Here is a 12,687-nt window from a genome sequence, read left to right as displayed (position 1 = left end):
AGTGCCTTCCTGAGGCTGTTTTTTTTACTTCTTTGAAAATTCCAACCAAATTGTTTCAGCAATATTTGATTTGCACATGTTAAACTGTTCTTCAATCTCTTTTATTTATTTATTTATTTTGAAAGACTCCATCTGTTCCATACTTTAGAGCAGGGGCTTGAAAGTGAAAAAGTAGGAACTGTCACAGTCTTAAGAATGCTAAGTAAGGGTGGAATTTTTAGGGAAACATAACTGCTAAAATGTTTGTAGAGGTGAATAGCTTGACCAAATTTGGGCAGATTTTCACAGGCACAGAAATGGTACATCCCTGAAACACAAGCCAGCTCTTTCCTACTTCTAAGTACCATCCATCCTGTCCTCTGAAGGAGACAGGGGCACTATAGAATTAAACCATAAGATATACACCCAAACAAGTGGAACTGGGTTTGGACTACTGGTTCTATCAGTTACTTTGCTGGACCAAGGGGATAGGTTAGCATGGTGAACCTGATGATTTACATGAGTGTTAATACTGTGCCACAGCATAGAATCTCTACAGTTATGAGGACATAATCACATGATTTTTGTTTCAACAGTGTTTCCAGCTCATGCTATATATAGTATGCATATGCAACTAATGGGCATTTTGTCAATATGCTTGCTTTTCCTCATTGTTCAATGTGTGGTCCCAAGCCTTATTTACTGCATATATTTCAAATTCTCTGGGGGACAGATATATATTGAATGCAATCAGAACTATATTATGCACATACACATATCTAATCATACTGGACATAGTATAACATACTGTATTGGAGGACAGGCAACCTTAATTCTTGCCTCTGCTAACTTCTGAGGACTTGAATTCACAACCTTAATCATGTTCTTCTGACAGTTTTTTTCCTGTAATGTAATTACACTTTAATAATATTAAGCATCCCTGCCCTGAGATAATTTACCACACCACTAATGTAAACAACTTTGTGCTATAAATATGTGAACATGTACCGCATAGAAAAATGTGTTAAACTGTCCCTTTTAAATAAGGTTCACTCTGTATTTTTCACACAGTTGGCCTTTATTTTCTTGAAACATAGAAGCTCCCCTTTTTGGAGGACATTTAGCAATACATATTTAAAACAAATTGCAAATAGGAGTAATATACTGCTCTCTAAGTACTTCAGCTGAGATCCAATCTCTTGGTTAACTGAGCCTAAAGAAGAACAACTTTCATTTGCTTCCCAGCATCTGGCTTTTAATCCTTGACCCAACTGAAGTCAACACATGCCTGCAGCATGTACCACTCAAAACCAGAGCCTGGGCAGCCAGGCAATGAACATGCAAACAACCACCACTGCAGCCCAGGTGCTGGCCCCAGCCTCTGCTACCCCACCTGGGGCAACTTGCTGCGTGCCAGAGCACGCATGCAGGGACGTTTCCAGGGGACAACTACCCCAGGTGGGGTAGCAAAGGCTGGGGCCGGCACCTGGATGGCAGTGGTGGTTGTTAGGGTGTGCAGAGCCTGGCTGCCCAGGCTCTGGTTTCGAGTGGTGAACGCTGCAGGCATGTGCACTGCTCTGTCTTCTTTTGGACTGTTTCTTTTTAATTACTGAGATTTCTGAACTGGGGTTTTTGGGTTTTTTTACTTATTAGATATTTTTAAAGATGGTCCTTGTCAATGAATAGCAGTTCCATTTAAAAGATCCAGTCAAACTCTAAAAATACACTGAATAATGAGAACTAGGTGTCTAACCCAAATCTGTTTCATCTTTGGACACCATGTAATTTCTAAGAGAAAAAAAAATATTTTCCCAAGCTTTTAACTTTCCATTGTATAAAACAGTTTATTTTATAGCTAGGCAAAGCTGTTAAATTAGAGTAAACTTCTTCATTAGTGTAATGTACTGTATTTTACTATAAATACTGTAAGCACAAGTAAATGAATTAATTGTGCACTATGTTCCATCAGAATATATAAGGAAATAGATGCCAAATATAGGGTAAGGTAATATAATAATGAGTTCATTTTCTTCTGCAAAATATTAAAATTCCTGAAAAGTGTGTTGGTGGTCAAATCTCTGACAAACAAGAGGTTCTTTCAGTGCCATACAGCTCTATTATTGGCTTGATCAGTCATTTACTGGGAAACAAGAAAGTGGATATTCTGTATATATGCACAGGTATTATTTTTCCTAAAAGCATTACAATTCCTTCCTCTCAACTTGTTTTGTGTATTTCAGTTGTTTTAAAGCAATCCAAGCTTATTCATTCTCTACTGAGGTAGGCACTAAGCTCCTTCCCAGGCAGAGAACATACTGGAGGAGCAGCACCAGTACCACTTTATCCCAGCCCACAGGGGGAGGTGGGGTTAAGGGCAAGTCAAGTTTTGTCTGTGATGATGCAGCTGTACAAGCTATCTTTCAGACAGATAACAGTTTATACTGGTATAGTGCATTCCTTTGCAAAGTAGCTTCTCAGTGGACCACAGATGGTGGATGGTACATTTCATGTACTGAGAGGCTGGGGCTGAATTCCTTGTTTGAGTGCTTCTTTATGCAAAGAAACTACATACACAATCCAGGAGCGAATCCAGGAGGATGTGCTGCACTGGCCCATTTGCACTGTGTGCTGAAGCCCGCTTGTGGAAGGCATGCCAGCTGGTTCCAGTTCCTCATGGTCCCAGATGCCCGTGACCCCTGATACCAGGCAGAAAGGGAGGACAAGACATGGCTGGAACCCCTGACTGGCAAGGGACACCTGGGGGGTGGCAGCAAGCATGGGAAAGTTGAACTCAATAGCGAAGCTAGGGGAGGGAAGCGGGACATCAGCCCAAGGGCACCAACTTAGTAGGGGTACCAAAATGGTTCCCTCACCCCCAAGGAATTAATGCCCCAACAGAAACAGCAGCCCCATCACGTTGCTGTTGCAGCAGCAGCCAGTTGCACACATACCATGATACTGTTATTGGAGCAACAATTAAATCAAGTTGAAGAAGCTGCAGCAACTAGAGACTCTTTTTGAGTCCTCAAACTAGTTAAGTCCTCAGGCACTCAGTGGCACCTCCTCACCCATTCTTACAGGGTTTGCCTATGGTGCAAACCCTGCTCATTGAGCACAGGGGTGGGGGAAGTCCCAGAGCTACTCCTGCCCCACTCCAGCTGTAGAACGTGACTGCATGGGGCCTGGGCATAGCTGAGGACAGTGGCAGGCAAGTTCTTTCTTTCTACCCCTACTCCCTGCTCCCTGCACAGGAAGGTGGGCTAAAGCAGGTAGGAATTTCCCCTTCTCCACTCTCAGAGAGACTCCTCCATCTGCTGCTGTCTCTGCTGTCCCAGGGGCAGCTCCAGATTACTTCTGGCCTGCGGCAGCTGGGCTACATTGGAACTGGGCCCAGCTGGAGTAGGCAAGGGAGGTAGGAAGGGGACATGCCCCTGAGCATGGAGGGGAAGGGGGGAGGGGGCGCTTTTTGCCTGCTTTGGGGATTAAAAAGTCCCCATTGCTGCCTCCATAGTGCAGTTCAATCAGAAACAGGGGTGCAGTTGTACCACTTTACTCCCTCTGGACCCACCCTTGGTGGGTCCCTCTTTCCTGCCCTCTGCTCCCTAAGTGGGATCCTGTTGACACAGGGTTGTAGCCATGCCTCACACCAGTCCTCCCAAAGTCTAAGGGGCAGCCAGTGTTATCTACTGGACCCCATTTTTCTTAACCCTGGATTTGCCCATGATTAGAAGCCCATTTCCTTTGACATTGTACAGAGTATTCATTAAATGATTGTAAATTATATACATATCAGTAGAAAAACCCAAAATAAAGTGTTGTAAATTACACATTAATTTCCATGAAATCATATTTTAAAAAGTAAACTTCTCAATTACTTTGGAAAAGTTATGATAAAAATAATGAATGGTAAAACTTATGGCCCATATATTTATGTAAGCTTTGCATGAAGAAAAGGGATTTTACCCATGGTAAAGAAGTAATGGGCCAGATTTACTATAAAAGTAAGCAAGCAGTTGGGCTAAATACAGACAGTCAGAAAGCCTGAGGCTGAACTGATTCAGTCTTTGCAGGTTAGTCTAAACGGCAGAGATTAAATTGAAACAGAACTGAATGGACATTCAAGAAATCCAGCCATATGCCTGCAGTGGGTCAGGTCAGAAGCCAGGGCCTCTCCCACCCACTTGTCAGCCAGCCCTCACTGCTCCAGCTATGGAGCAGAGGGGTGAGGCCATCCCTGCTCTCTGGAGCAAACAGCCCAGCCCATTCCAGGGCTCCAAAACATGCTGGGCTGCTGGGGGACTCTGATTTAAGCTGAACTAGGAAGGGGTCTGGGACAGAAGTTTCATAAACTGGCTTGAACCAAATCAATTAAGTCTGATACTACATTCAACCAGATTTATCTTAAACCAGTTTCAGACACCTTGGAACTGGTTTATGTGCACTGATCTTCTGTTCTGTTACAGGTTTAAAACAGTTTCTGATTACTTAAACTGTTTTATATGTAACTTCTGTCCCTAGCCTTGGAGCTTAAATCCAAAATTTTCACCAGTAGCTCACACTGGTATTATTCTGCAACAACTGTAGAGTGCTTAAGTGAACATATTAGTCAAAGGCTGTCACAAGTAGTTATATACAAATTCAAAGTAAATCCCTTAAAAATATATGACATCAGAAAATGGTAGGACTTAATGATTCTCTTCTGCAGGTAACTAATCGTCAGGGTTGTGCAAAGCTTCAGTCCCTGATTCAATTCAGTGGAGATTCAACCCAATTTGGTGGATGAATCTCCGAATCCAAATCAAATCAGGAGACCCTTTAATCTCTGCGATTCGAATCAGAACCCTCCCAATCGATTTGGAAAGATTTGATAATTCAGATATAAACACAGCTTTAAATGTTTTTTCTACATACCTCAAGGTACCAGGCAGCTCATGAATGCTGAGATGCTGGGGCAGATGGAGCATCTCACAGGAGTGCAGGGAGCTCCCCAGCATGCTCAGCAGCAGACCCGCAAGTCGACCAGAAGCACTGGTCCGCTTCCAGGTCTGCCACGGAGCACATGAAGGGCTTCCACTGCAGCCCCCCCGACTCAGCAACTGGTGCCTCCTGGGTCTGGGGAGGCACCCAGGGCCCCCTGGCAGTCAATTGCCAAGCCAGGGGAGAGCACAGGGGGGCCCCCCAGCACACTCTGCAGTAGACCTGGAAGTGGACCAGAAGTATTTCCGGTCCACTTCTGGGTTTGCCGCCAAGCACGTGGGCCCCCCTCCCCACGCTCCTATGGGACTCTCCATCCACTCCAGCATTGTAGCATTCACAAACCACACTTGGTACCTCGAGGTATGTAGAAAAACATTTAAATCTGTGTCTATGGCCGAATTGCTGATTTTCCAAATCAGCACTGAATCTTCAGATTTGGCTGAATCTAATCGGGGACAGTGATCCGAATCAACGCATTGAATCACTGTGCCTGATTTGGGCTGAATCCAAATCCCAATAGAATACAGGCCATTTCACACACTCTTTACTAATCATTCGTATGCAATATTCACCTCTCTGTAATAGTCTGTTTACAGAATATTATACATGCATATATGTATACATACAACACTTAGTTTGTTTGACCCAAAAAGATTACACCCAAAACACACAAGAATAACACATGTGAAACTCCACAGAAAGTGTGCCAACCCTTCACCAAACACAGAAGGGGCTGTGTTTCTAAGCTACTATTTAAGAAGTGAGTGATAAATACTGTAACCAAGTTATTTCATTTTCTGATTTGTATCAAAGCACCCAATATGGAGTATGGTTTGGGGGAAACTGAAGACACGCTTTTCTTATAGCTGTGTCTTCACAGTAAGCTTGAAGTTTAAGGTAGGTGTAATGTGAACTTCATTGGCAATCCTACAGATTGTGGAGGTTTCGATATACTGTACAATTTGAACGTGTCTACAGGAGATGCTGATTGCACAGTAGCCAAATAATACTGCGCAGTAGCGCATCACAGCATCAACAGTGCTAATATGCTACTGTGCAGTATTATTAGGCTAGTAAGCAGTAGTGTCACTGAAAAGGCGCTTGCCAGTGCAACCGCACAGTAACTCCATCTACGGCGCATTTTAGTAATTTATTATACAAGTACTGAATAAATTTGTAGTAACCATTGCACAGTAGCATCCTGTGTAGTCTTACTAATAATTACTTCAAAGAGTGAGCCTAAAAACCTATTTCCAGAAAAGCCTAATATAGATCTTTTGGGAGAGAAATATCTTCTTGAACTAGCTGCACCTGTGTTACTTAGCAACATAATTTTCTACTAAAAAAGAAAGTAAAAATGAAAAACCTCTGAAAGATGCAATAAGAAGGGAGTGTTATAAAAATCAGAATGCTAATTATGTTTCTACAAAAAAAAAAAAAGCACTGCATCTTTAAGTATGTTAAAACTTCATAATCTAAATAGCCAAAATGAAGAACGAAACACTGAAATAACTAATTTGATACTGTATAAACTGTAATACATTCTGCTTCCCGGAATTTCAAGAGAACAAATGATACTACTTCAGTTTTTCTCCTAACCGGTTGTATTAGAATTGCAGAGTTGATGACAACCTCAAGGGTCCAATCTCCTGCATGAATGCAGGATAAAATATTCCTAAACCATACCTGTCCAAAGCTTAATTGTTTCTACATGTTATTAACTGCAACACTTACAAAGTACTAAGGTTGTAACATCTGGGGTAAAAATAAGGAGATTACTAAATAATTGTGTGTGTATGGTAACGGCTGAACCTGAAATCTTTTTCTCTGGTAAAAATCTTGAACTTACACAGTAAAAACCCGACTCCACTGAAATCATTGCAGGTTTTACTCTCTACTCCAAGGATTTTACTCAAGCTTTTAATCATATAATATTCCCATTGACTTCACTCTGACTGTACATTTAAAGAAAACCAAGATTAGAAACGTATATGTTGGGTTCACTTTTCCCCTCAGTCATATGGTATTACTGCTCCCACTGAAGGCAAATGGAATTGTGCCCTTGACAGAACTTTGGTCAATATGTATTGTTTACAAACCTGTCCCAAGGGCTTTCACAACTGTCACAATACTGTATCACTTGGCATACAATATGTCCTAGCAATGGTATGGAGGTGAGAAGTCCATAATCTTTTACTTAAACACCTAGCAATGGTATGGAGGTGAGAAGTCCATAGTCTTTAACTTAAACCCCAGCAGCCCCAGCCACATAAACTATGAGAAGTAAAAAGCAATGCTGCTCTAGCTATAGCCAGTTCATTATAGCATTTGTCTTATTTGCTTTACTATTACAAAACAGCAGGTTTTAAAATTTGGCTGTAATGTTAATAAAGGGTTTTCTTTCCAACACAACAGCACTTTTAGTATTACCAGGTGCTAGGAGTACCCTTTAAGTGTAGATTAGATGCACTCAACATGGATTACTTTATTACAATAGCTTGAGCCAGCTATGACAGGCCAAAATACTGCTAAATTAAAAACTGAAAAAATAGGCTGCTAACCTATGATTATAAACAATCTTCTCCTAAATAGATAATCAAAATAAAGTACTCTGTCTCTATTCTGCAATTGTATACTATCCAGAAAAGTCCAGTAAATTGGGTTATTAGTATGATTTCTCTAAATTCATCTGAAAAGAAATGTACAAACTATTAACTATATGTAGCAGAAAAAAGAAGTAGTCCTGTCTGCAAATATATTTTATAACAATGACCACACCATAAATCATGAAGCATATGCTGAAGAAGGACATGTTGGGCAGCACAGCCTAGAACACTTACATAATAAACCACAACTTAAAAAAAACCTAGGGTATGGACAGGTGTTACAGTTGTGCTAAGAGAAATGCTTTTTCTCTCAGAAGAAAAAGAGTATGCAGTTGCTCAAAAGGTTTTTTCCCCGTGAACTTTAGCTTCAAGTGCTCGGTGTATTTAATGCCGGCAAAAGGACAGCCATGGATGCAGAGCCAGAGGCAGCAACAAGAAAAGCTTCCTATACAGTTACACATTGCTCTTGTAGCAAGGTTTTTTCTTCATCCAGGTGGATCTAGGTAGTTGAGTGCCCATGTCTCGCGTGGTATTTGGTCATTCGGCTAAACACAGTGTTGGACTGGTGATGTGAGAGATGGAACCAAGATCCCGTAAACACATCCTGGAAGGGTAAAGTGGCTTATTGAACTCTCCCATCCTGCTCATGCTTCCCATTAGCTTCCCCCATTCTATCAGCTAGTTTTTACCCATTTGTCCTGTCTCTTTGTTAGAGACTGTCAACCTTCCCTCCACAATTTTCCTTTCTCCTTTCTCCATATTACATTTAGTGGCTCTCTGTCCTGGTTGTAGTCAGCTCCCTTACATGAACCACTTCCAGTCAGGAAGATCTCTTGTCTCCTGGGCCAAGCTAAATAGTAGGGCTGTGAGAAGTTTCGGTTGCTGATTCAATTTGGTGGAGATTCAGCTTGATTTGGTGGCCAAATCTCCAAATCCAAATCGAATCAGGAGACCCTTTAATGTCTCTAAATTGAATTGGAACCCTCCCAATCAATTTGGAGAGATTTGGAAAGATTAGATGATTCGGCCATAGACACAGCTTTAAATGTTTTTTTTTTACATAACTCAAGGTACCAAGTGGCTTGTGAATGCTGAGATGCTGGGGCAGACGAAGCATCTCACAGGAGCGCAGGGGAGTCCCCAGCGTGCTCGGCAGGGGACCTGGAAGTGGATCAGAAGCACTTCTTGTCCACTTCATGGTCTGCCACAGAGCATGTGGGGACCAATCCCCCCCACCCCAGGCTCAGCAACTGGTGCCTCCTGGGTCTGGGGGGACACCCGGAGTCCCTTTGTGGCCTATCACAGGGATGCGGAAGGTCCCCTGCATGCTCAGCGGCAGACCTGGAAGTGGACCAGAAATACTTCTGGTCCACTTCCAGGTTCACTGCCAAGCATGCAGGGGCCCCACCATGGTCCTGTGTGATGCTCCATCTGCCCCACCATTGCAGAGTTCATGAGTCGTGCCTAGTACCTTGAGGTATGTAGAAAAAACATTTAAAGCTGTGTCTATAGCTGAATCGCTGATTCTCCAAATCAGCGGCGAAACTTCAGAGTTGGATTTGGCCGAACCGAATCAGGAATGATTCCATGAAGTAAGTTTCTTTTTGATCTTGTAACTAGCACCAAAAACAAAAACACTTATCTTTAGGCTCTTACAGACTACATACATTGATCATTCTTTCCACTGACATGAGAGAGACATGGAGATCTGAAAGAAAAAGAAAAGACTAATTTCCTGTTAACATTTTGAAAATAAACTAGCAAATTCTATTTTTGCAATCCCCTAAAATCTGTCAAACACTGTTCTGAAGCTCACTGCCAAAAAATAATATAACAACTGCCCCTTTGCCATTACATTCAGTCAGCTAATCAGTAAGACATTTGCAGATATTTGCTTTTAGAACAAGAGAAACTTTTAAGACTAAATTTCCTCTCACCAGAAGAATCTGCCTTCCCATTGCCAAAATTCAGAAATATGTGCCTCACAACATGGCACATTTGTTTGTTTCAACTAGCAGTACCATGACAAAACCCAGGGTCTTATGAAGACAAACTATTTACTATGTTTTAGTGTAAATTATTTTTAGGAAAGGCAGGCGGACTTCGATGGGTCCTTGTTTATTTATAATTTAAATATTCTACTGCTCCTTCAGAGTCACTAATAGAAGAGGAAGTCTGAAAGTTTCTATTTGAGGAAAATCTCTGGCTGATTTATATTTCCACCATAAAAAATACCTTTTTAATTTAAAAATTGTTTTGAAAGGTAGTAGCAATCCAAACACAGCAATGAGGCTCACCTCATGAAGTTGCCTATGATTTCGTTAAAAATAATCTCGTGTTTTATTAATAATAGATTCTGGCTCCGTAGTCATAGCGCTTACTACAAATCAGTCTCTCTCTCCTACATAACCTACATCCATGGTTATATTCCAAATGTGAAATAAGGATTTCAGCAACAGCTGATGCCAACCCTGCCAACTAAGCAGCAGCACAAAGAAGACTCAAAATAATGCTTTTCCATGATTCCATGGAAAAACATTTTGCAAGATGCAGAGGAAGTATTCTCTCATAAGTTTGCTTCTGTAAGAAACCCACTCCTTCACCCTCTGAATAGGCCTCCTCAAAAAAATCTGGTAGCAGAGAGCTGACTTTACCTCTCCTGAATATAAATATAAAAGAGAAAAAAAGTAGAGAGTAACAGTCAACATCAAACTAAGTTACATAAGAAATGCAATTAAGCTAAGAATATCCTTTTCCCCCTCTCTGTCTTTTCTGTTTGTGGTCTGCATCATTTCACTTAGCTTGCCAAATTACTGCTAATTTCACTCATATTTCTAAGCCAGCTTCACTTTCTGGTTCACTTGTATTACCATAACCTTGTTCAGGTTTAGATTTTATATTTCAGAACATTCAAATCTGCCAAATCATGTACAGCTCTGTGAGACATTTTATGCAAATTATGTATTGAGCTGATTAGTATCAAGTGTGAGTAATTTCCCTCTATCCATAAACTTCAGCTTCAAATGCTCGGTGTATTTAATGCCAGCAAAAGGACAGCCATGGATGCAGAGCCAGAGACAGCAACAAGAAAAGCTTCCTATACAATTACACATTGCTCTTGTAGCAAGGTTTTTTTCTTCATCCAGGTGGATCTAGGTAGTTGAGTGCCCATGTCTCGCATGGTATTTGGCGATTCAGCTAAACACAGTGTTGGACTGGTGACGTGAGAGATGGAACCAAGATCCAGTAAACACATTCTGGAAGGGTAAAGTGGCTTATTGAACTCTCCCGTTCTGCTCATGCTTCCCATTAGTTTCTCCCATTCTATCAGCTAGCTTTTACCCATTTATCTTGTCTCTTTGTTAGAGACTGTCAACCTTCCCTCCACAATTTTCCTTTCTCCTTTCCCCATATTACATTTAGTGGCTCTCTGTCCTGGCTGCAGTCAGCTCCCCTATTACAGCAACCTCCTTTTCTCTCTGCAGGACTCCATGCTGTCCATGAACCAGGAGGGAGAGAGGAGGATAGTCAGAGGGGAAACAGAATCCACCTAGTTGCCTGCACACCGGATGCCACAGCTGTTTGCAGCAACCAGTCATCAAGTGCTGCACAAGCACTGCTTAAAACATGAAGTCCAACTAAATATGTAACAGTCAGACCAGGAAAATAGTGGGAGAACTTGCAGGCTTGAGTGTCATGTGACATATTTGATACTTCTTCGGTTAGTTAAATTAACAACAACAGTGTTTTAGAAAAAAAAATTATCCACAGAGCCTTTCAAATGCGCAGACTGTCAGCAAGCTCCCTAAGGCACCTCTTAGTCGAACTGCTATGTGCATATTTATACTTTTACTCTTCACTTTTATTATCCTGGTTTTGCCATACATTTCACAAGAACAAGGTTGCACACACACATTTATCAATCTGGATTTCTTTGTAGGACTGGGAGCGCTGCCTATTTCCACAGGAGTATGACTTATTTTGATACTTTCTCCTGAATTCCTTTAACTTGATCAAAATATTTCTGATAATACACCATATTTACTGGAATATAGGATAACCCTGACATCTTGAGTACAAGATGCCCCCCTCCCCCATAATTAGATTGTGTATATGGAAAATGTATGAATTTATTATCATTTTCCAGGTATAAAATCTAATTATTGGAGATTTGCCTTGAATTTGTCCCCTTCCCGTTATTACAGCAGGGAATACAAATATAGGGGTGGGGAGGAAGGCTCAGGTGGCTCCCTTGCTCTTTGTGCCTCCAACCTCTTCTCTCTCACCCTTTACTATCAGATATTACTCTCCGTAAGCATATAGAAGCGCAACACAAACCTGATAATAAACCTAACAATATTAATTTAGTTCATCCAGAATTAATACATGTTACCTTTTTTGAAATTGCTACAAGTTTTAGCACATGTATTCCATAAACACACTTTTAAGGAGCAGTTCTTTACCTACTTCTATATAGTACAAACTATGAATGATATTAGACCAAAGCCAACAGCCTTATGATTTACCATCTAGTTCACTGGGCTGGGCCCCACCAGAGTCAACAGCATTTCAAGCCATGGTGACCCCACAGCTCAGCACTGCTCAGTGGTATGTGTTTACTCCAGATAACCCCCCACAAAGGTGCCATGTGCTAATTAGCCCCCACTCAGGACTAGAGCCAGGTGTTTTTGTCATGAGTCTTCCAAATATTTATATGCAGATGAGGTGCAGGGCAACCTGGTATGGCTCCACCTCATGGTGGGCAGGACCACACTTTTTATATGCAACAGGTTGAGAAGCAGGGCATGACAGGGTTTCTGGGTGAATTGTTTGGGGCTAAGTTTGGTGGTGTTTGCCAGGCGTTTAAGGCTGGTGAAGAAACAGAAGTAATTGGAAATGGGAAAGAACACCATAGCTCAGCACATGGGAGTAAAGAAAAAGAAGTTATACTGTATGCATTGTGGTAGAGATGTGCAAGGTTAAATGATTATTCATTTCATTTAACCAATAAGCCCAGTGATCACTGGCTAGTTTACCAGTTATTGTTTAGCATGCAGCTGGACACAGCCTGATAAGGAAGGGAAGCCATGAAGTGCTCTAGCGGGTACCAGAAGGCGGCAGGGTA

General features: G+C 41.6%; 1 protein-coding gene across 11 annotated transcripts in view; it reads right to left on the bottom strand.

The window, feature by feature from the left end:
- Positions 1-12,687, bottom strand: part of BMPR1B (bone morphogenetic protein receptor type 1B) — a 519,526-nt gene that overhangs the window by 96,366 nt on the left and 410,473 nt on the right. The gene's annotated exons all lie outside the window — the stretch shown is intronic.

The sequence above is a fragment of the Alligator sinensis genome, unplaced genomic scaffold (assembly GCF_000455745.1).
Source record: "Alligator sinensis unplaced genomic scaffold, ASM45574v1 scaffold525_1, whole genome shotgun sequence".
Classification (NCBI taxonomy): Eukaryota; Metazoa; Chordata; order Crocodylia; family Alligatoridae; genus Alligator; species Alligator sinensis.
Note: the sequence above shows the minus strand (reverse complement) of the source record. Positions and strands in the feature narration are given on the sequence as shown.